This window comes from Amblyomma maculatum, chromosome 10, assembly GCF_055883805.1.
Source record: "Amblyomma maculatum isolate TAMU_Amacu chromosome 10, ASM5588380v1, whole genome shotgun sequence".
Taxonomy (NCBI): domain Eukaryota; kingdom Metazoa; phylum Arthropoda; class Arachnida; order Ixodida; family Ixodidae; genus Amblyomma; species Amblyomma maculatum.
Window position 1 is genome coordinate 150,655,522 of NC_139353.1, and position 26,580 is coordinate 150,682,101.

The window sequence follows — 26,580 nt, forward strand, 5'->3', positions numbered from 1 at the left end:
GCAGATCATGTATCGCATTTATTTTGGAAAGTTCAGCATTGACAAAGACCGGTACCTGCTTCAACCTCACTTTTTTTCTAGACGACTTGACCATCAGTGGAAGATCCGCGAAATAAAATGCCGGACAGATGTGTACAAAACCTCGTTTTTTCCACTGACGATCAATGAGTGGAACCGGCTGCCAGCTGGCATCACTGAGTGTTGCACTGAAAATTTATTTCGGGCTTTTTTATCGGATGTGTGACGTGGCGCCCAGTTCTCTTGCGTGTGTTTCCTTCATTACTTTGTTTTTTGAGTGTTTTCATCACTTTGTTCGTCGCGCAGTTGCCCCCTTTAGATGCATGTTTTTCTTTCCGCATTATCACTTGTGTCCTGTTATTTTCTTATTTTCTTCATTTTTATGTATTTTATCACTGGCGTTCCCAGCAAGATTACGTGTCATCTCTCCCCCTGCAATAATGCCTTCGGGCGCTGCAGGAACTTGTAATAAATAAATAAATAAATAAAAGTATCTTCCTGTGCAGATCCTTGGATGCATCGTCAAGCTGGCTTCATGGAACAATACTCCAAGTGGCGTCATCTGCGCATGCTTCGCAGACGGGTCATCGACTTACGAGCAGCATGCTGAAACCTTCGCCAGTGCATCGCCCCTGTGTGCGATAGCTACGGCTTGTCGGGTGGATCAACGCCTTGGCTCCTGAGTGTTCCATGGAACTTTGGTGCTTGTGAGCGCACCGTCGACTTCGGGAGCAGCGCGACGTCACCAGCCAAGAGCTTAAAAGCGCCATACGAGATCTCGTTCTTCAGTGGACAAAGCAACAGCGGCTGTGACACAATGCTAAAGCACTGTCTCTTCATTGTGCAGGTATGTTATCTTGAGAATACTCGGTGCCTAAGATCAGACAATCGATCATTGCTGCTGTTTCTTTGCCCACAAGACGCAGTTGGTTTGTGTTCGAACGCCATGTATTATATCAGCCACCTATTGTTGAGTGGAGACGTGGAGCTCAATCCAGGACCTCCTTAATCTGACCCCCCAACGAAGCCCGGAAACTCATCAAAATGTAATGAGCCTATTACAGCACTTCTGTACTGTCCACGTGCTCTGCAAAGACCGCTCAACAATCGGCTGCTGTAACATGTCCAACTGAAACTGATAACATTGTGACCATGCATGCCGAAGTTGTTGAACGACGCAAGCATATGGCTGAGGACCGTGGCAATATTAAGCCATTCCAAGCATTCGTGAACTCACGTTTTGATACGCTTGAAACCCGCGTGGCTGCACTTGAAGCGTCACCATCTAGCTTAACAGTTAGCGCGTTCCGAAATTAAAACACTAACTAGAACTGTGGCTCGGTTGGTTGAAAAGAATGAGGACCATGATAACCGATCCAGTCGCAACAATATTGTTACGTTAGGCGATCCATGCGCTCATATGCGCATAAGAAGGAAAAAGAAGAATCTCGGTAGTTTTTGGTGAAGACGACGACGACGTTCAAGCAGTGTCGGCTGCTGGTGCCTGCAGGAAAGGCCTGTTGTGTGAAAGCCTTGTCTCCTTGCCCTAGCCGTTCGCCATCGCCTCGAGCCTACCCTTCCCGATCACCTACTCCTCGCCGCAGCTTGTCCCGAAAGTACCAAGGCCCCTAATCGGGAAACTAGGGAACGCAGCACCCGCACGTGGCGCTGTGTTACCAACCCGGACAGCCAATTGTGTTTCGACCATCGCACCACGCAGCAATTTGATCAATGCCCTCGTAGATAGAGTCCCTGTTCCCGCTCTCATTGACACTGGAGCCCATATTTCAGTCCTTAGCACTTCGTTCCGCCAACGCCTCAAAAAAGTTCTTACGTCCGCTAACACCTCTGCAGTTCGTGTTGCTGATGGCAACACTGCTACCATCATCGGAATGGGCACCTCGCGCGCTAGCATCGCCGGCCACCACGTCCCTGTGCTCTTCGCCGTCCTTACTACTTGTCCTCAAGCCTTCATTTTAGGCCTATACTTTTTATCAGCCCATTCCGCATTTATTGACTGTTCCTCCGGACGTCTGCGCCTAGCCCCTGGTCCATTGTGTTCACGACCCTAGTGCTGACCATTCCCAGCCTCGCCTCCGCTCTAGTACATTTACTCGCCTACCTCCCGAGGCGGCAGTATACGTGCCCATGTAACCTTTTCCTTCCCTTCCTGACGGCGACTTCATTGTCAACCCCATCACCGACGTCGCTCTACAGCGCAACATCGTCCTACCTTATAACATTGTACACGTCGCGAATAACCACACCTACATTCCCGTACTCAACTTCAGCATGTCTTCGCAAGTTCTCCCGGAGAGAAGTTTTCTTGCCGAGCTCTCACCTTTGTCCAGCTTTACTATATCAGCAGTACTGTCTGACCATGACGCCGAGGTGCCTGCCCAACCAGTCCCGTCACAAAGCCCGGAGAACCGCATCTCAGCTATGGTTGCCTCTGGCCTGCGTCCCGAATAGGGCAGAGCCTGTGCCGGCCTTTTGCGGTCATACAGCGACATTTTTGATTTCGGTCACGGATCCCTGGGCCAAACGTCTGTCGTTACACATCGCATCGATACTGAGATGCCCGCCCTATTCATCTACGGCCTTACAGAGTTGCTCTTTGCGAACGCTGGATCATTCAAGAATAAGTGGAGAAAATGTTGGCCAGCAACATTATTGAGGCGGCGAGCAGCCCCTGGGCGTCTCCGGTAGTACTCATCAAAAAAAAAGACAACAGCTGGAAGTTATGCGCAGATTATCGACACCTAAATAAGATAACAAAGAAAGACATGTACCCTCCTGCAAGGATCAAAGACGCCCTCGACTGCCTGCATGGTACCAAATACTTCTCCGTTAACCTCCGTTCTGTATATTGGCAGATCTCTGTTGACGACAGAGATCGCGAAAAGTGCTTTTGTCACCCCGGATTGCCTCTATCAATTCAAGGTGATGCCTTTCGGCTTATGTAATTCCCCTGCGACCTTCGAGCGCTTGATGAACTCGTTACTACGCGGGTTCAAATGGAACACATGTCTGTGCTACCTCGATGAGGTCATCGTATTTTCATCAACATTTGAGGGCCACCTCCATCGTATTTCGGCTATTCTTGGCGTCTTCCGAAGAGCTCGCCTTCAGTTGAACTCCAAGGAGTGTAGCTTAGGAGGCAGGGAACCAAGGTCCTAGGATATTTAGTCAACACCCATGGCATCCAGCCGGACCCCGACAAAATTCGCGAAATTCGCGCTGTAAGTGGTTTTCCTATCCCGAAATCTCTCAGCGACGTGCATAGCTTCCTCGGACTTTGCTCATATTTCCTGCGATTTGCACCAAACTTCGCGGAAATTGCCCGCCCACTTACGCAGCTTCCGAAAAAAGAGGTCTCCTTTTCCTGGGGCCACTAACTATCGGCCGCCTTCGCAGCTATTATTGGCCGCCTAACCGGTCCGCCGGTATTGGCTCACTTCAATCCGTCAGCGCCCACAGAAGTACGCACTGACGCAAGTGGGGATAGAATTGGTGCCGTTCTCGCAACACATCAGCTCGTTTCCTCTCGCGTCATCGCCTATGTCAGCCGACTCGACTCCTCTCTACGGCCGAACAGAATTATTCCTTGACTGAACGTGAGTGCTTAGCCCCAGTTTGGGCCGTTACGAAGTTCCGCTCTTACTTGTATGGGTGGCCATTCACAGTAGTCACTGACCACCGCGCATTGTGTTGGCTTTCTACACTCAAAGACCCTACTGGTCCCCTTGGGCGTTGGCCTTGCGCCTTCAGGAGTACAATATTTCAGTGGTCCCTTTCCCATCATCCATTCGACCCACCAAGCCAACTTGATTGTGACAATGATGCTTGCGTGCTCTCTATTTCTGACTTCTCCAATATTCGCCGTGAGCAACGCCAAGACCCTCAGCTTCGCAAAATTGTCAATCGCCTTAGCGCCGATCGCCATGACCATTCCCTTCGTTTGTTTGTGCCCCATGACGGCAGCTTATACCGGCACAGTATGCGATCTGATGGCCCGGCCTTCTACTAGTAGTCCCTCAGCACCTACGCACAGCCGTCCTTGAACAGCTTCACGACGTTCCCGCAGCGGATCATCTAGGCGTCTCTCGCACATACGACAGTGTGCGCCGTCGGTTCTTTAGGCCAGGCCTATACTGCGCAATCCGCTGTTACGTGGCTTCTTGTGACCGCTGTCAACGCCGGAAAACGATCAGTTTTACCAGCTGGACTTCTGCAAAGGTCGACATCCATATAGACCCATTTTCTCGAGTGGGTCTGGATCTTTCAAGGCCTTTTCCACTGTCCGCACCGGGGAGGAAATGAATTGCGGTGGCCACTGATTACACCACACGCTACGCGGTCACACGAGCAATACCAACCTGTTGAGCAACTGATGTCGCTCTTTCCCTCCTCAACGATGTTATACTCGTCCATGGAGCTCCCCGCCAACTGCTCACCCATCGTGGCCGTTGCTTTCTTGCGCGTATAGTCGACGAGATCCTAAGGTTGTGCAACATTCGTCATTCTTTGACAACTGCCTACCATCCACTGACGAACGGGCTTACCGAGAGCCTTAACCGGACATTGAATGACTTGCTGTCAATGTATGTTTCTGATGATCACTGCGACTGGGACATAATGCTGCCGTTTGTGACATTTGCATACAATCCGTCGCGTCACGGCACTACTGGCAACTGCCCCTTCTATCTTCTATACGGCCATGAACCTCTGCTTCAATTTGACAGCCTGTTTCCTTCTGTCACCACTGCCAGCTCATGCTCGTGACGCCATAGCCCGAGCTGATGCGGCCCGCGTTGTTTCTCGCAACCGACTCGCAGCCTCCCAGCACTCCCAGAAACTTCGCTGTGATTTCTGTCATCGCAACACCCATTATACTTGCGGGTTTCTCGTGCTGCTTTGAAACCCAGCTCGCCGCGTTGGCTTCTGGGAAAAAAATGTGCCCCGTTATACAGGACCCTACCGTATTTAACAAGTCACTGCAGTGACATACGAAATTGTGCCCTTGCATTCCGCACGCCATACCTCTACATCACGCACCAAAACGGTTCACGTGGCACGCCTAAAGCCCTACTACACGAACCCTGGTTTGGACGCTAGTACGCACCGGGACGGTTCTTTTCAGCCGGCGGGTAGTGTTACGTTAGGCGATCCATGCGCTGATATGCACATAAGGAAAAAGAAGAATCTCGGTAGTTTTTGACGAAGACGACGTTCGAGCAGTGTCAGCCCCCTCAAACCCCCTAACGTAGAGCGTTGCCACAGACTCGGTCGAAAGCGGAAAGAGCATCCACACCTAGCTATTCTCAAGCTACTGGACCGGGAAAAGTCTTTGGTCATGAAAAATGTCTCAAAACCTAGAGGGTCTGATTATTACATAACTGAAGATTTTTCACCCAATGTTCGTGCTATTAGGAAAAGAATTTGGGATGCTTCTTCACATCTTCGATGACAGGGTTATGAGGTCAAACTGAGCTATGATCATGCTTTTATCGACGATGTTCGCTACATTTGCGACAGTGTCTAAAGCTCTTATCAGAGACCCGAAATTTTTGAATTTTAGCACTTTCCAGTCGCAATCTCGAGATTCCTGGCCTGCAGATAAAAAAAAAATCTTCCACTGGTCAGGCTACGACGCCAGAAGGTAGCGCCACATAGGACTGTGTGCGGGGCAGTGGATTGGCATCTGTGACTGCGCATCCCATTTCAGTTCTTTACACCAACATACGAAGTGTTCTACTGAAGTGCGATGAACTTATCTGTGTTGCTGATTCAGCTGACGCTGATATTGTGTTCATAACCGAAAAGTGGCTTTCGTCAAAGGTTGATGACTGAATATGTGATTTGCAAAAAAAGATTTAATATATACCGATTTGACAGATGGCAGCCATGTGGCGGAGGTGTTATGATTGCAGTTGCTGACCACCTTGTTTCGTCATGCGTGAATATTGTGACCGATTTGGAAATGATATGGGTCGAACTTCGTGTGTCTCTTAAGAAACTGATTTTGGGAATTTGCTACCAGCCACCATCGTATGGCCGTACTTTTGTAGATGAACTACATTATGCTATCAATATGATTGTTGTACGCTTTCTTGATGTTCCTGTCATTTTATTCAGCGATTTCAACTACCTATTCATTGTGTGGTCAAACTCATCTGCTTATCCTAGCCCTTTCTCGACCAAATGCAGTTACGATCTTCACATGTGTGCAGATTTTAATCTATCATAACTTATCACTGAACCACCCCGCACTGTCTCATCATCATCCAGTGTGTTATATCTAGTGTTAACCAACACACGCTGGCGTGCTGAAATTTTACTCAAGACGATTCACTAACACAAATCAAGACTGGAACGTGCGCGAACTTTCAACTGTTTCTTACAAGTACTTCTATCCTTATACAAACACATACAAAGAAAACATGTACAAACACGTGTCAGAAACAAGTTTATAAGTGCAATTCATCAAATCCTAACCCTTGAAGCACCGCTTTCCATCACGCTGCCTGTTAACAGCTGGATCTCTCTTCACGTCAGCGCTATCGACGGATCGCTTACTCATTCCATGGAAGCGGCCCGTGACATTTCATATGCTTCAAAGATTATTCTTTATCGCCGGTCTGTAAAATGTCCGATTACAGCTGTTTCCTCGAATATTGGGATGCATGTTTTACAGCTATAACGTGCTTGGTGAGGTTGCTTGGGTAGTTATTTTTGCCGCAGTACCTGCTATGTTCATCCAATCTTATTTTTATGCAACTTTCCGTCTTGCCGATGTATCTCCTGCCGCATGACAGAGGGATGCTGTACACAACACACTTATCACAGTTTATGATCTTCTTCTGGTGGTCGATTCCGCATGTTGTGCTAACTCTCTTTTTCCTATTCCGGGAGTTAACTTTTCTGCACATTCAGGTTAGCGTCGGGGGGGGGGGGGTGAAAATACAAGGGGGGTTCCATGTTTTGCTGCAAATTTCTTAAGTCGGTCCGATACCTTGTCTGCGTACGTTACGACTGGCCTCGCCCTTTCTTTTTCCTTCGTTTTCCCAGTTTCTGGTCCCATTACCTCTTTCATCAACTTCTCTACTGTTGCACCAATCAAATGTTCGGGGAAGCCACTTGCGGCAAGCCTGTCAACTTGCAGATGTACACTTCTTCCCATTTCGAGATCACATGATTTCTTAACGCACTGCCGGAGGGAAGAGTGTGCTACACTCCTTTTTACAAGCTTAGATTGACATGTGTCATATCTCATTATTGGCTTTTCACAGTGAGTTCTTTACATCCAGCATGTATCATCCGGGCACAAGTGTATTTCAATGTCATGGAACCTGATAGTGGAGTTTTCCGGCATTTCATGCGTTAATTCTAAACCTGCGAACACCGTTATAAATATCCGTTATACAGGACCAATATCAAGCGACTTGAATATACGGTAGGGCAAACAAAGTAGAAAGTCATCCCCATACCGGATACATTCTACAAACCCAAGTGCCTCTAGCTCATTTATCAGCGTACTGTCGCCTTTTGCCATGTACAGATTAGAAATCAAAGGCGTTTTTCAGGAACCTATGCAGATCCCGTCTCGTTGGCCGTACACTATGCCATCATGCTCGACAAACAACGAAGTCATGTACACGCGCAGTAATTAAAAAAAACCACGTGCACTAGTTCCACATTGCTTCCCAAATTTTATAACCCCCTACTCGTCTATGCACTCCTCCACTGCTGTGAGTGCGGCTTTCTGCAGAATCTTATAAAACACGTCTTTAACATCGATAGATAGGCATCCTACAGGTTCATTTTTCTTGAAAAATGCAATAATTTTCTCTGATCTTGGCCCCATGAACGGGTCATTGATGTGGGAGCGTGGATAAGTTGGTCTGAAGATACTTGGCTACATGCCTTTGCTATGTGCTCTGGTTCTCGACGATCATTCGGAACGCGACCCTTCCTTGTGAATCTTCACGGCAGAGAACGGTCTCAGTGAAAGCTCAATACTTCTTTCACCTCATCACTAATCTTATCAAGACCCATACGTCCACAAGTCATCGCCACTCCCAAGCGTACCTGGTTAGTGTTCCTCACAGAGGTCCCTTGGCTCGAAGTTACTGTTGATGGCTTCCAGAGCTTTCCGGTCATAGTCACCCTTGTTCATGACCACGAATCTTGCTGTCTTGTGGGATAGCAATAGTCTAAGGTTCCTCTGCTTCAAGAACGACTGTTTTTCCCTCGACGCACCCTCTATTCTTTGGTCTTGACTATCTCGGGATGCACTGCAGTCTTTCAGGCACACAAGAGTCCTTCTGGTTAGCAGGCGCCCGGTCCGCGACTGCGTGACATTGCTGATCAGCTGCAGAGACTTCATGTGCGGCTGCAGTGCGAAATCTAGGCCTTTATCCAGAGTCGTGGTATGTATGACTGGTAGCTAGAAATATGAAAGGTTGACCCAAACGCATCATTGCCGTTTCCCTTTCTCTCTGCGTGGTAGCTTTCCGATAGGGCTACATTCCATTGCTGCTCTCAGCTATGCTCGGCCAAGTCCAGGAAGTACCTTGTCATGAGATGGGAGGGGATGATCAAGTCGGAGAGTAATAATGGAATATAGCCATGGGAAAGCTACCACGCAAGTGAAAAGGAAACGGCAATGATGCGTTTGGGTCAAGCTTTCAGACTGCTAGCTACCAGGCATAGCGACCGCGACTCTGGATAAAGGCCCCAAGTTCGCACCACAGCCGCACTTGAAGCCTCTGCAGCTGATTAACACGGTTCACGCAGTCGAAGAGCGGGCGCCAGCTAACCAGAAGGACTCTCGTGTGTGTGAAGCACTGCATCGCATCCTGAAATACTCATCACCCAAGAATAGAGGGTGCGCCGAGGGAAAAACAGAGTCTTCCTTGAAGCAGAGGAACCTTAGACTGTTGTTATCCGACAAGAAAGCAATATTCGTGGTCATGAACCAGGCTGACTATGACCCGAAAGCTCTGGAAGCCATCAACAGTCAATTCAAGGCAACGGACGTTTGTGAGGAGCTCCTCAACCAGGTACGCTTGGGGGTGGCGAAGAGTTGTGGACGTATGGGTCTTGATAAGCTAGGGATTGAGGTGAAAGGAAGTAGTGAGCTTTCACTGAGACCATTCTTTACCGTGAAGGCTCACAAGAAAGAGTCGCCGTTCCGAATGATCGTCGAGAACCGGGGCACATGGCAAAGACATGTAGCCAAGTATCTCAAGGCACACTTATCCGCTATCCCCATCAATGACCCTTTCATGGGGCCAGGATCGGAGGAAAGCTTTGCATTTTTCAAGCAAAATGAACCTGTAGAATGCCTATCCATTGATGTTAGACATGCTTCATAACATTTCGCAAAAAGCCGCACTCATAGCAGTGGAGGAGTGCATAGACCAATATGGGGTTATAAAATTTGAGAAGCAGTGTCGAACTAGTGCATGCGGTTTTTTGGAATTACTGCGTGTGTACTTCACTTCGTTGTTTGTCGACCATGATGGCATAGTTTACGGCCAACGAGACGTTAACTGCGTAGGCTCATGCATAGCGGCTTTGATTTCTAATCTGTACATGGCGAAAGGAGACTGTACACTGAGAAATGAGCTAGAGGCCCTTAAGTTTGAAGCATGTTTCCGGTATGTGAATGACCTTCTACATTCTTTGCCCTACCGTATGATCAAGTCGCTTGATATTTGTCCTCTAATACGGTAGGGCAAAGTAGAAAGTCATCCACATACCGGAAACGTTCTACAATCCCAAGGGCCTCTAGATCGTTTCTCAGCGTACGGTCGCCTGTCGCAATGTACAGATTAGAAATCAAAGGCGCTATGCATCAGCCTATGGGATCTCGTCTCCTTGGCCGTACACTATGCCATCATTCTCGACAACCAACGAAGTCATGTACACACGCAGTAATTCCCAAAACCACATGCACTTCTTAAACACTGCTTTTAAAATTTTAAAACCCCATATTTGTCTACGCACTCCTCTTGTGCTGTGAGTGCGGCTTTCTGCGGAATGTTATAAAACATGTCTAACATCGATGTATAGGCATCCTACAGGATCATTTCGCTTTAAAAATGCAATAATTTCCTTCGAACCTGGCACCATGAACGGGTCATTGATGGGGATCGCGGTTAGGTGTGCCTGAAGATACTTGGCTACATGTATTTGCCATGTGCCCCGGTTCTCGACGATCATTCGGAATGGAGACACTTCCTTGTGAGTCTTCACGGCAAAGAATGGTCTCAGTGAAAGCTCACGACCTCCTTTCACCTCAGCCCTTAGCCTATCAAGACCCATACGTCCACAATTCTTTGCCACCCCCAAGCATACCTGGTTGAAGCGCTCCTCACAAAGGTCCGTTGCTTTGAAATGACTATTGATGGCTTCCAGAGCTTTCCGGTCATAGTCACACTTATTCATGACCACGAATCTTGCTTTCTTGTCTGATAACAAGAGTCTAAGGTTCTTCTGCTTCAAGACGACACTGTTTTGCCCTTGGCGCATCCTCTATTCTTTGGTCTTGAGTATTTCAGGATGCACTGCAGTCCTTCAGACACATGACAGTCCTTCTGGTTAGCTGGCACCCGATCAGCTTCTGTGTGCACCATGCTGATCAGCTGCGGAGGCTTCATGTGTGGCTGCGGTGCGAACTTCGGGCCTTTATCCAGAGTCTTGGTCTCTATGCCTTGTAGCTGGCAGTCTGAAAGTTTGACCCAAACGCATCATTGCCGTTTGCTTTTCTCTTGTGTGGTAGTATTTCCTAGAGCTACATTCCATTATTGCTCTCCGATTTGATCATCCCATCCCATCTCATGAGAAGGTACTTCCTGAACTTGGCCGAGCAAAGCGGGGAGCAACCATGGGATATAGCCCTCGGAAAGCTACCACGCAGAGATAAAACAAAACAGCAATAATTCGTTTGGGTCAACCTTTAAGACTGCCAGCTACCAGGCATAGTGACTATTACATTGGAAAAAGGCCCCAAGTTAGCATCGCAGCAGCACATGAAGCCTCTGCAGCTGATCATCTTGGTGCACGCAGTCGTCGTGGACCGGGTGCCAGCTAACTAGAAGGACTCGCATGTGTCTGAAGGACTGGAGTGCATCCTGAAACACTAAACTGCAAGGACTAGAGGGTGCGCCTAGGGAAAAACAGTGTCTTCCTTGAATCAGAGGAATCTTACTCGGTTGCTATCAGACAAGACACCAAGATTCGTGGTTATGAAGAAGGATGACTAGGACTGGAAAGCTCTGGAAGCCATCAACAGTAATTTCGAGGCAACGGACCTCTGTGAGGAGCACCTCAACCAGGTATGCTTGGGGGTTGGCGAAGAGTTGTGGACGTATGGGTCTTGATAAGCGAAAGATTGAGATGAAAGGAAGTACTGAGCTTTCACTGAGACCATTATTTGCCTTGAAGACTCACAAGGAAGAGTCGCCGTTCCGAATGATCGTCGAGGACCGGAGCACATGGCAAAGGCATGTAGCCAAGTATCTTCAGGCACACCTGTCCGCGTTCCCCATCAATGACCCGTTCATGGTGCCAGGATTGGAGGATATTATTGCATTTTTTCAAGCAAAATGAACCTGCAGGATGCCTATGCATCGATGGTAAAGAAGTGTATTATAACATTCCGCAGAAAGCCGCACTCACAGCAGTGTAGTAGTGCACAGACTAATATGGGGTTATAAAATTTAAGAAGCAGTGTAGAATTTTGGAATTACTGTGTTTGTACATGACTTCTTTGTTTGTCGAGCATGATGGCATAGTGTAGGGCCAACGAGACGGGATCTGCATAGGGTTTCTAATCTGTACATGGCGAAATGCGACCATGAGCTGAGAAATGAGCTAGAGCCTTTGGGTTTGTAGAATGTTTCCGGTATGTGGATGCCTTTCTACTGTGTTTGCCCTACCGTAGGATCAAGTCGGTTGATATTGGTCCGGTATTACTGCAATTTAGAACGGTGTTCGCAGGTTTAGAATTTACGCATGAAATGCGGAACTCCACTATCAGGTTCCTCGACATTGAAATACACTTGTATCCGGATCATACATGCTGGATGTACAGAAATAAATGTGAAAATACAACATACAAAAGGACCACATAAATTCGAAATTTTTGTTAAATACAAAGGCGTACTCATCCAATGTCCTGTCTAAACCTTTTGAGCAGTCGCTTGTTACAGGCTGCCTACCCGATGACTGGAAGGTTGGAAAAGTAATTCCTCTGCATAAGTCTGGCGATAAACACTGTCCTAAAAACCATCGTCCCGTATCGCTCACCTGCATACCATGCAAGATCATGGAATAGGTCATCTTCTCTCATCATGCTACATTTTTTTAACTAATTCTTTTTTCAGTAATTTTCAGGATGGTTTTCGAAAAACCTTCTCCTGTGAGACCCAGCTTCTATGTTTCACTCATGACCTCCATTGCATTGTTGACGGTGGTTCGTTGGCAGACTGCATATGCCGGGACTTTTGTAAAGCTTTTGATAAAGTCTCACATGAATTACTTCTCTTTAAACTAAGCAGATTGAACTTAGATGCTTTCATGGCTTCACTCTTTTCTTGCTAATCAATCTCAGTTCGTTGCAGCAAATAATACCGACTCTAAGTTTCCCCAGTTGATTCCGGTTTGCCGCAAGGTTCAGGCTTGGGACCCCTGCTTTTCCTCATACATAAATGACTTTCCGGTAAACCTTACTTCATCAATTTGTCTCTTTGCGGATGATTGTGTTATCTATCGTAAAATTAACAATGGTCATGACGTCTTTATATTACAATCCGATATTAGCAGAATTTCTGAATGTTGTCAGCGCTGGAATATGAAGCTTAACACAAAAATGTGTAAACATACGCGTGCCACTCGCGTTAGCACATCAGCCCCTTCGTACTACCTCAACACTGGTCCTCTTTAATCTGTCTCTTCATAGAAATATTTAAGTGTTCACATAACTAATAACTTATCATGAAATGGCATGTTCATCACGTAGTTAATAATGCTAACCAAACTCTTGGCTAGTTCAGAAGAAACTTTTCATTTTGTCCTAGCGCGCTAAAACTTCTCCTTTGCAAAAATTTGTTGGTCCGAAACTAGAGTTTGCAGCTTCTGTCTGGGACCCAAGCGTCGTTTCACTCATTACTGAACTAGAAAGTGTGCAGAATCGCGCATATTCCTTTTTATTGTCTAACTATTATCGCACTTCTAGCGTGACTCTCATGAAATCTTCACTTTCATTGCCTCTTCTAACAGAACGCAGAAGAGTACTTCGGCTAAGTTTGTTTCATAAGATTTTTTCCTATAATACATATCTCAGACAGAAACTTCTAACGCAACCGTCATACACTTCTTCACGCATTGATCACCGTCACAAAGTAGGAAATCCATTATGTCGCACCAAATACTGCCATGACTCCTTCATTCCAGACACTTCTAACAGTTGGAATCGCCTTCCTTGTGCTATTGCCGAAATTACAGATGCCGTTTATTTACGTACAGCTGTTACTAACCTTTTTTGCTCCAGTGTTTAACATACTCTTGCTGCCGTTTTTCGGTGCTTTTTCTTGTTAAACATCTATGCTTGGCTGCGTTGCTGTTGATTTTGTATTTTTATATCTTGTTGCGCAGTCGTTATCATTTACTGTATAATGACAAATTATTTTTGTGTTATTTTTTACTGTATTGGGTTTTTTATTTTTTGTGTTCACCCCAACTCTCCTCTGTAATGCTCTTGGGCCCTGGGGGTAAATAAATAAATGTAAAAAGCGTTTTTATAAGCCAAGTTATAACCAGACTGTTGAGCTTTTCTTTTTTATTTTATTGATGTATCGTTGCTCTTGTTGTTCATGGATTTACCATACCGATACTTTCAGCGTTATCACAGCATTAAATCTTAGAAATGCTACAGAACCTTTAATCGGAAACATCATTCATAATATAATCGCCGCCGAAACACAGGGGCATACAATTAAACTCTGTTGGGTACTAAGCAACGTTGGAATCAGCGGCAATAGGAGCTGATGCATGTGCTGCAGCAGCCCGTCATACTAAAATACAGCCAGTCTACATACCACATAAAGATGTTCTAAGAGTTGTAAAGAGAAAACTGAGAGCAAAATGGCAGAGCTCATGGAACAACAAAATAAATAAATTGCACCTTGTCAAGTAGATCGTTGAAGAATGGAAATCGCGCAGTCACCAAAAACGCTTCATCGAAGTCATTTTATGTCGCCTTGGCATCGGACACACCCTTCTGACACACAGCTTCATTCTAATGAAAGACGAAAGACCTCTCTGTGAAAGATGCGGAGGTGAACTAACAATAAACCACGTCCTACTTTCGTGCGCTGAACTAAAGAAGTGAAGGGAAAAAAAATTTTGCACGTTTTTATACAGAACAGATCCCTGTCTATCCCAGCCTGTTGTTGCGAGATCCAATTATCGAAGGTGAAAATGTTATTCATTTTCTAAAGGATGCAAAGCTCCTGAACGAACTTTAAGAAAATTATATATATATATATAAGTGCAAAATTGTTTTATACAGCTGCGAGTAAAGTTAGAGCCTGCTTACAGCGGTAAGCGACTCTCGACGAGAGATGAACCTCAAAGAAAGAAAAGAAAAAAAAATATATGTGGGACAGTACAATGGTGAGATACTTTCAGGTTTTCGCTTAAAGGTGTGAGCGCCAAGCATGAAGGTTTTTACGAGAAGTTTAAAGTGGAGGGTATCAAACAAGCGGGGGGAAAAAAAAGAGGGGGGAAAATAAAAAAAACGCGAGGAAAACTGTCAAGTGATAATGATTGATATATGTGCTTAGCATTAAACTTGCAGGGCTCGTAATGACGACATTGCCCCATTGTTTTCATTTATCCCAGTATTAAGTGTCCTAAACTTATACATAAAGTATGACTCACGCTGCTCCCGTTCCATGTATTATTGAATCCCCGCTGAAGAACTGTTAGTTTGACTGAGTCGAATGAGTGCTGTTTCTGGTTGATATGTTTTGAAAAAGGAAGGTTGGGCAGAGAGCGGACATCGGCACGGTGATAATTAAACCGCATTCGTATAGGGGTAGCTGTCTGGCCAATATACTGCAATGTGAACACATACGTGATGCGATGTTCAGTGGACTAGGATGTTGCGAATGTTTTTCGGTCGTCTGTAGAGAACCTGGGGAGGAGTCGTGAAAGTATTGGAGAGACGATCGCTCTGTTCTAGAACGTTGAAATGTTTCTTTAGGATTCTGTTCACAGCTGTCGATCCCTGCAAACTCTGTACATAGCGGAGGGCTTCCTCAAACGCTATTTGCTCTACGCCATATGCACCAGTTGCTCCTTCTACATTGCATACATTGCATTCTAGGAGATATATTACGTTTGAGGCATCGCAATCAAAGTTACCATCTATTCTCCACATAAAATTTGACGTTGTGCTTGTTGCGCAGCTTGATGTCTGCATGTGCCTGCACACCCGGAATCTACTCTTTCCTCAAGGCCGGCACCCCAACCGCGGGTTATTACCTATTTTTCAGTGGACTAGGATGTTGCGAATGTTTTTCGGTCGTCTGTAGAGAACCTGGGGAGGAGTCGTGAAAGTATTGGAGAGACGATCGCTCTGTTCTAGAACGTTGAAATGTTTCTTTAGGATTCTGTTCACGTTGGGGGGGTTACTCGTGTAGGGAGTACCAGACTTGTTCGACGGTCTATGTTTTCCTCTCGTGGACGTCCCTCCAGTATTTCCTCTCGGTTGAGTTCATATGCCTTTTTTATGGCGTCGTCAACAATATCTGGCGGGTATCGTTGTTTAGTCAGGACTTTCCGCATACGTTTTGCGTTTGGTGCGAAATCCTGATCTTGGGAACAAATTCTTTTGAATCGATGAGCCTGAGAATACGGAATGCTTGTTTTTGAGTGATGAGGACGACAGCTTTGTGCGTATTGTTGTCGGACCGGGGGTTTTCTGTATACGCTAGTGGTGAGCGAACCTTCATAAACCGCAATTTCAACGTCTTCAGATTTAATTTCGTTTTGGGAATATGTGTGCGTGAAGGATATGCTAGGATGGAGGAGATTGAAGTTTTCAATGAAATGTAGGAGTGATTGTTCTGTGTCAGTCCAAACTAAGAAAATATCATCCAAGCAGCATTTGTATAGGATGGGCTTAATAGGGGAAGCAAGTAAAAATTCAAATTCAATGCTATGCATGAAGATGTTAGCATAACTAGGGGTCATTTTTGTACCCATGGCGGTGTCGTTAATCTGTAAGTAGTGTTCATTGTCGAAATCAAATTTGTTGTATTCTAGAACTAGTTTCGTCAATACCTCTAGGACTTCTGGAGTTGGGGTCCTTCCTCACTATTCTTATTATAGGCCTCAATTAGAGCTTTGATTCTGTCGGAATGCGGGATATTTGTATATAGAGAGACTACATATAAGGTTGCAAGGAAGGTCCCCTGAGGAAGATTTACCCCTGCTATTTCGCGAAGGAAGTGGTTGGTGTCACGTATGTGGGATAGGTGTGTTTCAGGTATGTGTCCAATTAATGTGTCAATGTAACTGGAGATTGGTTTTGTGATTGTGCCGATGCCGGATACTATAGGGCGGCCAGGGTTAACCCTTCTATGAATTTTCGGAAGCATGTAGAATCGGCCCGGCGACGGGTGTGAGGCGGTCAGGGCTTTGCATAATCGCAGAAGATGTCCCCACTTTTTGCGAGCTCATCTAGAGTCCCTGTAAGAAGTTTTGATGCTTTAGAGTGGGGTCCGCTTTTAGGTGTTTATAAAATTTAGTGTTACAGAGTTGTCTAATTCCTTCCTCAATATTGTCACGTGGTGGTGACCAGGGTCGCTGACACAAATGAAGGCACAGGCTTGATGGTACTTAAATTACCTCTTTATTGGGCTGACTTGCAACCGCAAAAGAACTAAGCAACTCGGCGGCGGCGATAGCAACAAACGTGCTGGTCGATCGTCGAACAAAGAATGTCCGTCACACTCATCAACGCTCAATTTAAAGGCTGCCCAGAACAATCTAGATAACGTCGCAAACAGCTACCAGCACGGGCTGGAACATTGCGGAAAGACACCCGAGTGGCCGGAACCTTCGAGACAGATCTCGGTGCATCTTGTGCTACAACGAAACTGATAAAGGTGTGACTCGCGACATCGAGCAATAACAAGCAAAGTTTACGGAACTGATACGCGGTCCAGAATCAGAGTGATAAGCCTGAATGCCGGCGGCTGTTACAAAAACAACAAATACAGTTTTGAAGGTTTCGCCATAGAGAAATTGATTGGTAAAGAGCGGTCACTCGGCGAAAACTGGCCCCAGAAAATGACGCGCGACTTTTTGCGCTGCCGTCGATTGATGAATGGCGGCACCAATGCGCGGACGCGCGCGCGACGGCACTCGCTGCAGCGGTAGCCCGACGGAGCGCTAGGAGACAAGAAGTTGTCGAGGGGAGCGGTTGTGTGCTCGTGCCTCGCCGCGCTTGTGCGGCACAGACCTCTTGTGGGCTGCTGCGCGGAACGACAGCGGTTTGGAACGATGGCAAGGTGAGCAACGTTTTTTGCTTAACTACGCTGCATTTCAAGCAGTTTACACTGGCCATGCCGGCCGGGACTTTGTTGTCAAACTGTGCAGTATTTCAGGCAGTTTAGCTCAGTATGGCGGCGACTGCGCTTCACAAAGTCGCAAGTGAAGGGCAAGCTAACAGGCATGACAAGGCGTGCTGACCGCCGCGGTGACGTGACATGGCGATTTTGCGAACGGCTAGTTTTGCCTGGCATCGCGTTTAACAGGGCAACCGCAAGGTGTGAAATGTTTCATTCTTGTCAAACTGCGAGACATTTCGGGCAGTTTAGCTCAGCACGGTGTTCTGCGCTTCACAAAGTCGCGTATGAAGAAAAGCCAACATGGCGTGCCCTCCGGCCGCGGTTTTGCGAACAACTAGTTTTGCGTGGTGTCGCGTTGCATGTAACGTGACAACGTTAAAGTGAGAAATGTTTTATAATGCAGGAAGCTTCATTGCTCTAGCTGTTCAGTGCTCTTGAGGAATGTTGTTAATTTAGTGGCTGTTATTTCACTCACTGTAGAAATGCATTTTCAGATAGGTTCGGTTAGCCTGCATTTCCTGACCTCTACGTTGCAACAGTAGCTTTTGTATCAATTTTACGAATCACAGCTTTTCTGTTCTGGACCATAACTGCTGCTCACCAAGTCTTCAGTACGCACCCACATGCAATTTTGTGCATGGTGCAGTGGCCTTATATTTCATTGCAACCTTCTGCATCATGTTCATTCCTTTTCCAACAGCACTGAATGGACCCACGGACTGCAGCCGAAGCGCGGCAGATGCGACGAGTGAACGGAGTGGCATTTCCCCCAAGTGTCAGTAGTTCTCTCTGCCCTGAACAATACAAGTTACCCTTTCTAAGGTAGCCGGGACTGAGACTGTGTAGTTTATGTATAATGCCTGTTTTGTTACATATCATTTGCCATATTTTGGAAATAAACGTTATGCTATTTTTTGTCGCTACCGAAGTGCTGTTTCTCGCCTTGTGTATTTTTATTTTTCTGTATTTTGCACATCGCCTTATGTGTGCAAAGTTTTGTCAATGCATCCGCCTTTGTTCAGCGTTGTTCAGGTTGTTCAGCGGCTGCCTGTATTGTATACAGATGACTCCCGGCAGCCGTTGCCTTGGGTGGATGAGCCTTTGGGACTAGCCTGCTCTCCGCACCTGTGTGTGTATGTGTGTGTTGTGCGTGCCCAGCTGGTTCACCTATATGTGCCCATATTATGTTTGTATCTCCTCTTGCCAACACTATAAGAAGACGAACAAGAATCATGTACCCTCAGTCTTGAGAAAGGCAGTGCTCCTGCCGAAACGTCGACTCCAAATAAACTTGGAAGCAGTATGAAGCATTTTTTCATAGATGTGGACGTCGTGTATAGACCCTATTCACTATCAGGTTTAGCAGGCGGCCGTTGTGGCAACCCTATATTGAGGATACGCCATAGCATTGGGCTTTTCGAAACTCCTCCTCCTCCCTGCTCCCTCCCTGCGACCTCCCTGCTGCGCGCCGTTCATTTGTCGGACACATGAGACGCCGTTTGGAACGCTGTCCAACCAGAGCTCGGATTTCACCACCGCTGTACCCTGATTCGCCGTGGGCCCTCTCTCTCTTTCTTTCTCTCTCTTTGATCTTAGGTTGCCAGTAAAGCAGAAATGACGTCACGTATATAAGCTCTATAGGCAAGTGGCTATTTATGTCTGTAGAAAGGTTGCATCGAGTATTGAGTAGGCGAGTTACACTTTTCACCAATCAAAACATGCAATGCTGAAACGTTATCCGGATTTTCACTCATACTTCGCATTTTGCTTTGGTTCCTAGCGGTTTTAACTGTGAGCTCCTACATAAACAATCTTCCTAATAATAAGTGCTTGCTAGCTATTGTATGTTTTACCCTATCATACATCTGTATTTTCATATGCGTGTACATAAATACTTTGGTTAAAAACCCATTGCATGCTAGACTGTCTATATTCCTTTCTAGTGCAACAGTTCCTATGAAACTGACTCTACAAAGCATTGGTAAGTCTTAAACACCCTCTTAATTTTAGGAAACTGCTTAGACAGCTTTCCAGCAATCTCGAATCAGAGTGCAATCTGGCCACTCATTTTGGACTGTTGAAATACACATACAGTGCAAGCGTATCTACAAGAAATCATCTCGAGCTGCCTCATTTTGCATTGCCTTGCATTATGCTTCCACTTGACAATATATAGCATAATCTATCACTCTAACTCTCTCCGGAAGGACCAGTTGTATTTTTTATTGTCGTATTTTTAGTTGGCCAGAGTGCTGTCATCGTGCTATAGTCAATGTTTGAAAATTGGTGTGTCATATTTTCGCCCCTGTATTTACAGGATTGTTTTTCGTTGCCTGTCTAGAACTATGGAAATTTAGAACCTTGTTTCAGACTCTATTGCTGTAATTTCTGACTACTAACTCGCACAGGTTTATGCAATTTTATCGGTCTCCCTGCCCCTTTCAGTTACGTCACCGGGTGTTGATGTAGTTGATATAAATACAGAAAAACGCTTAGCATAAGCACTCACATTTGGTTTCTGTTTCAGCGCCTGTATTTTGATGGAGTAAGGAGGAAGAATGGAAAAAAGTGTGTGACTCAGGTGTTTTAACATGCTGTTGAAACGAGTTATACGGATCTTTGTTGGCAGTGTAATGTCTCTGCTCTTCGCTAGGCGGTCAAGGCTAGCCATGGCTTTCTTTCCCAGAAGCAGGCGTTTCCTAATTTCATGGCTGCAGTAACCTTCCGGGGTAATCTTGGAGCTCAAGAAGAGAAAATCTGTCACAGATTCCACTTCTTGCCCCTTGATGCTCTAGGACTTGATAGGGCAAGACGCCATGATCTTTGTCTTTTTATTGTTCGGTTTAAGCCCAAACTTCTCACTCTCTTCTTTTACGCGCATCAGAAGTCTCTTGAGTTCCACTTCACTTTCTGCCATTAAAGTGGTATCGTCCGCATATCTGAGGTTGTTGATACGTTTTCCAGCATCTTCACTCCAGCTGAAGACTCGTACAGACCGGCCTTCCTCGTGATGCACTCAGCATATAGGTTAAATTGGCAGGGCGACAGTATGCAGCCTTGTCTCACTCCTTTCTTAATCGGAAACCAATCAGTAAGACCATGCCCAGTTCTGACTGTGGCCTCTTGCCCTTCATACAGGTTCCTGAGGAGACAGATGAGGTGAATTGGAACTCCCATCTCTTGGAGAACTTGCCACAATCTGCTGTGATCTACGCAGTCAAACGCTTTCGCATAATCAATAAAGCAGAAGTAGGTGGGTTTCTGGAAATCTCTTGCATTTTCCACTTTTCTGCGAAGGTTCCCAGTTCCTCTGCCCATGTGACACCCAGCTTGCACGTCCGGGAGCTCCCGATCCACATACTGCTGCAGCCTACCTTGCAGGATTTTCAACATCACCTTGCTAGCATGCGAAATAAGCGCGATCGTGCGGTAGTTGGAACAATCTTTGGCACTTCCTTTTTTTGGGATGGGAATGTAAACTGACCTCCTCCAATCTTGTGGCCACTGCAGGGTTGTCCAAATTTGCTGCCATCATGAATACTTTAACAGCGTCGTCATGGTTAAGGTTTCGAAGCAACTCAGCTGGAATGCCATCAATGCCGCTAGCTTTGTTCTTAGCAAGGCTGGCTAAGGCCCATTCTACTTCACTATTCAGGATGCCCGGCTCGACTGTGCGGACTGTTGCTTACGCTGTGATGCCGACGTTGAGCCATTTATCGGAGTCCGGTAGTGTATATAGATGGTATACCATCAACCTGACGAGACTTAGGCCTAGTTGAACTTGGGTCCAGTCTTTCACGGCTTGGACTGACTGAGATTGCTTTTGCCGCTTGTATTCACAGATTTCCCGCTTCGCGCCTAAGTTCAGCTCCATTCGTTTGCGCTTAACTCCAACTATGCCAAAAGTCAGACTAAAGTCGAGAGTTACAGGCTCCTGCTTCTTTGCACTCATTTTCCCTAGTTAAACTTCTTGATTTTCCATTCTTCTGATTCTCTTTCTTGCTTTGTACTGTTTTTGTAAGGAAGCGAGGGAGTCTAGTTGGCAGGCTACTATACAGAGGGCTATCAAACAGCCCTTTCCTGTGCCGTTTGTATGTGTTCCTATGAAACAAACAGTGTAAGCTGAAGTACAGTTTAAAACGACGGCTAGCCGACTACGAAGAGCTCAAACCTTGTCAAGGCCGCATCGTTGACTCAAGGCGAAGCCGACATGCGGATCGCTGTGGTGCAAAATGTGGTAGTTCGGCAGCGCAACAGTGACGAAAACCAGGAGCATGAGAAGGACAGGCGTCCAGGACGGGACGCCCGGTCCTGTTTGCGTGGTCGTCGCGTTTCTTTTGTCGCTCTACTTGCTTAGTGTGTCTTTACCCTGACCGAAACGGCTTCATAGAACATGCTTTGTGTTCTGGGCTAGAAAAACTTCAGTTCCCACCCCCAATTTCGGCGCTTGTCTATCTTCTTATTGTTTCTTTCTTACGTTTTTACCGGCTTCTCTTCTGTTCACGTTCAGCAGAATTTATTGCAACCACATGTTGCTGTTTTCCCGACTGCGGCCACTGGTTGCGGCGCTGCCGCTGCACCCATAAATCTCCCGGTTGCCTCATTTTGGGGTCTTTCTCAGTCAGCTGACCTTCGGTTTGCTGTGTACAATCCCTGTCAACCACACAACCTTTCTCCTCCTCTTCCCTTCCTTTCCGCTCTTGCCCCCCCCCCCCCGTCCCCCTTCCCTCCTAAAACGACGACACGCCCGATTTGGTTCTTTCCAACTCCACAGGACTCGTTCAGGCATCCTACCGTATCGGCTGTCGCATTGGTTCCCGACATGCGCACCCTTCATAAACTTGCGTTCAGACTCCCCTGCTTTTTTCAAACAATGTCCATATTAACGAGACAAAAATACATGGGCCGAATAGGCTGTGTGCATTCATCCCATCTACATTGTTCAGAGAGCGAGTTTCTATATTAACGTGACATAAAAACTTTGAAAAATCTTCGGCCCCAGAAAAATTGTCCATTATTCGGGTCCTCCATATAAACGGATGTCATATTAACGGGGCACAAGTTTTCCATAACAGCCACTTATGAAATGACTTGTGAAGACTAAATCCCCAACAAAACAAAAAAAAGAGGAAAAGACAGGAAAACACCAATTAATCATAAAACTAAGCCAACGCCGAATAAACCTTCAGAAAATTTCTAAGAGGAATGCTGTTTATGTTATGAGGTCCAAACCTGCCACTCCGGGGGGTTTGTTTATAATTCTGTGATCCCGTGGCGTACTGCAAGAATTGGCGAAATTGCTTCTTTGAACACCACGCTTACATTAAAAAATTACAACTGTCGGAACTGCTAGGAAAAAGGGTTTCATTTCATTTCATTTCATTTTATTACCCTCAAGCGCATACGCATTACAGATGGGAGTGGTACATCATATATGATAGAAAGCATAGAACACTAAATGAACAAAACATAACAAAGGCTAAACGAACAAGGGAATACAGAACAACGAAAACAATCTTACAATAAAGAAAGTTATACAAGCGGAATAAATTGAAAACAATCATAAGCGGTGAGAGAACAGCATTATACAGCGAAAAGAACAGCAGCACTGGGAGCAAACAAGCATGAAAAACTAAAAACGGAAATAAGATAATAGTCAGGGGGGAAAAAGTGTCACGGATCAGCTTCAAGATATTGCATCAGTGATGAGTGAAATGAATCGTGATTTGGATTAATGCGATATCGGGCGGAAGGCGATTCCACTCTACTGACGTACGAGGTAGAAAGGAATGAAAAAGGGCATTAGTATTGCAAGTTATGACATTTACTTTGTAAGCATGATCAACGCGGGAGGAGCGATACGATGGCTGCGAAATGAAAGTATGCCTCAATTCGTTATGATGATAAATTTTGTGAAAAAGGCTAAGACGTGAAATTTTCCTTCTAAGCTCGAGAGATGGCAAAGATAACGTTAGTTTCATTGAAGTTATGCTGCTAGTGCGACTGTAATTGGAAAGAATGAAACGCGCTGAATTATTTTGAACCATCTCAAGTGAGGATTTCAAGTTCGTGAAACCGGGATCCCAGATTGCAGAAGCATATTCAATCTTTGAACGTACCAATGCTTTGTACATAGTCATTTTAGTCGAAACAGGTGCCTTCGAAAAGTTACGGCGCAAATACCCAAGCATGCGGTTACTGTTGTTAATAATGTAATCAATATGTTGCTTCCAGCTGTGGTCATTAGTAATATGCACACCCAAATATTTGTACGAAGTTACAGTATCTAAAGGAGTGTTATTCAATACATAGCAAGCAGGGGGGAAATTACTGCGCGACACTCGCATAGCTTTACATTTTTTAACATTTAGGTCCATACACCATGTGCTGCACCATTTAGTTATATTATTGAGGTCAGATTGTATAGCAGAAACATCGGCGGGTTCAGCAATCTCGCGATAAATAACACAGTCATCGGCAAATAAGTGAATAGGGGAAGTCACACAGTTAGGAAGGTCATTAATATAAACTAAAAAAAGAAGAGGGCCCAAAACTGACCCTTGTGGTACACCTGACGTAACAGGTGTTGACGGTGAATTATTATTGTTAGCAAAGACATGCTGTGATCGACCGATGAGGAAAACTTCGACCCAGGTGAGAAGATGTCTGTCAATATTAAGACACTTGAGTTTAAGTAGTAAAAGATGATGGTTTATTTTGTCAAAGGCCTTAGAAAAATCCAAGAAGATACAATCAGCCAAGGAACGGTTGTCAATAAGGGTTAGCATGGAGTTTGTGAAACAAAGTAGCTGTGTCTCGCATGAGTGATTTCCTGAAGCCATGTTGCGCTGGATTGAAAAAAAGGTTCGAGTCAAGAAAACTAGCTAGGTGTGAGCAAATGACATGTTCAAGAATTTTACATGGTATGCTAGTAAGAGATATGGGGCGATAATTAAGGGGAGATTGCTTGTTACCGGATTTATGAAGTGGAATCACCTTCGCCTGCTTCCAATGTACAGGAATAGCGCCAGTATCTAAAGATTGTTGAAATATTTTTGCCAAAAGGACAGAGGAGTACATGTTTGTTTCTTTAAGGAATCTTGCATTTATATTGTCAACACCTGAGGAACATGAAGGTTTTAGTGTTTCAATTAGCTTTGCAATCCCGTCGGCATCTATTGATATTGGATGCATAATCGTATAGCCCGAAAACGAATGTGTAGGCAATTGAAGATTAGTTGCAGATGAAAAGTTCAGTGTGAACATATTGTTTAAAATCGATGCGCACTCCTTGCTAGGCACAGGTAAGTCGTTCTGGTCAAGTAAAGAAATCTCTGAGTTGCTCTGGGAGTTAGTTACGATGTTCCAAAATTTGCTAGGGTTATTAGTGAGCAAGGATGGTAGAGTGTATTTCAAAAAAGTAGATTTTGCAGAAGCGACAGCTTGAGAGTAGGTGTGAGATGCATTAGTGTATGCTTGCCAGCGTGACGCAGTCTGCTGCAGTTTTGCTGCCCGAAATAAGCGTTTTTTTCTGTTCGAAAGTCGATTTAAGTACGGATTATACCATGGCGAATGTCTATGTACTGTTAGTATTTTCTTGGGAATGTAAGCCTCAGTTAGATATGAAATTTTATTGACGAACAGGTCCCAGTTCTCTTGGACAGAACGATGTTCAAAACCACTAAGATAGTTGTCAAGGAAGAGCGAAAGTTCTCTATTTATCTCTTCAAAGTTTGCCTTTTTGTAATCAAATATAATCTTGCGTTTTTTCGTAGCTGAAGACGCGGTAAAGTTTAGGTCGAAATGAAGTAAAGAATGATCACTGAGTCCCGGCATGAAAATTATTGGGCCTATCATATCAAGGTTAGTGGTGAGGATCAGGTCAAGAATGTTAGCAGAACTGCCGATAACACGCGTTGGGCCATCAACAACCTGATCAAAATTGAAAAGGGAGCACATATCGAGAAAAGCTTGACAATTCGAAGAATATGGTGTGCAGGTAGGCGGTGTCGATGTCCAGTTTACTGATGGATAATTGAAATCGCCTAGAAGAAATACCGGGGATGCTGGATAACGAAGGACGACGGTGTTAACCGCGTCATGCAATTCATTCACGAATGTGATGTCTGCATTAGGTGGACGATAACAGACGCCAATGATGTGTACTCTGTTGTTTAAAATGACGCCGCACCAGACAGATTCTATGTTGCATGAAACATTAATTCTGAACGATGATAGGTTTTTAGAAACTGCGAGCAGGGTTCCACCCCCTTGTCTTCCATCACTGTCACAACGATAGACATTGAAAGGCTTGGTGTGAGTAAAAATTTCGCTGTCGCTTACACGAGCACTTAACCAAGTTTCAGTGAGCGCCACCAGGTCGGCTTGGCACGAATTGATAGCTGCGATGATATCATCTCTTTTGCCTAAAATCCTCCGGATATTACTATAAAGGACTGATATAGGGCGCCGATGACCACTACCCCTGGCTAAGTGTTATGAAACATTACGCGTGGGACTTGAATTCGAAATGTCTCCCATCTCGCATGCGCGAGCAGCATTGGATGTAGAGGGTCGAGCGCGTGCAGATGAATCATCGGATGGGCTGCTACGAGAAGGAGAATGATAACGCAGCCGGGGCAGCTCAATGAAACTGTCTGTTCTAGGGTCATAAACATATTGCCTTTTATTTACAGTTAGTTTGTCGTAGCGAAGCCTAAAGGATGGTGAACCAGGCAAAGATTTTGCGAAAGCAGTTAAACTTTTGCGAGCGAGCCTAGTTGCTGCGCAGTAGTCTTCAGAAACTGAAATGTCATTTAATTGTTTTCAGCTCATCACGATGTGACATCACTTCTTCTTTCGCTTTAAAGTGCGAAAATTTTATTATCACTGGTCGGCATTTTTCTTGAAC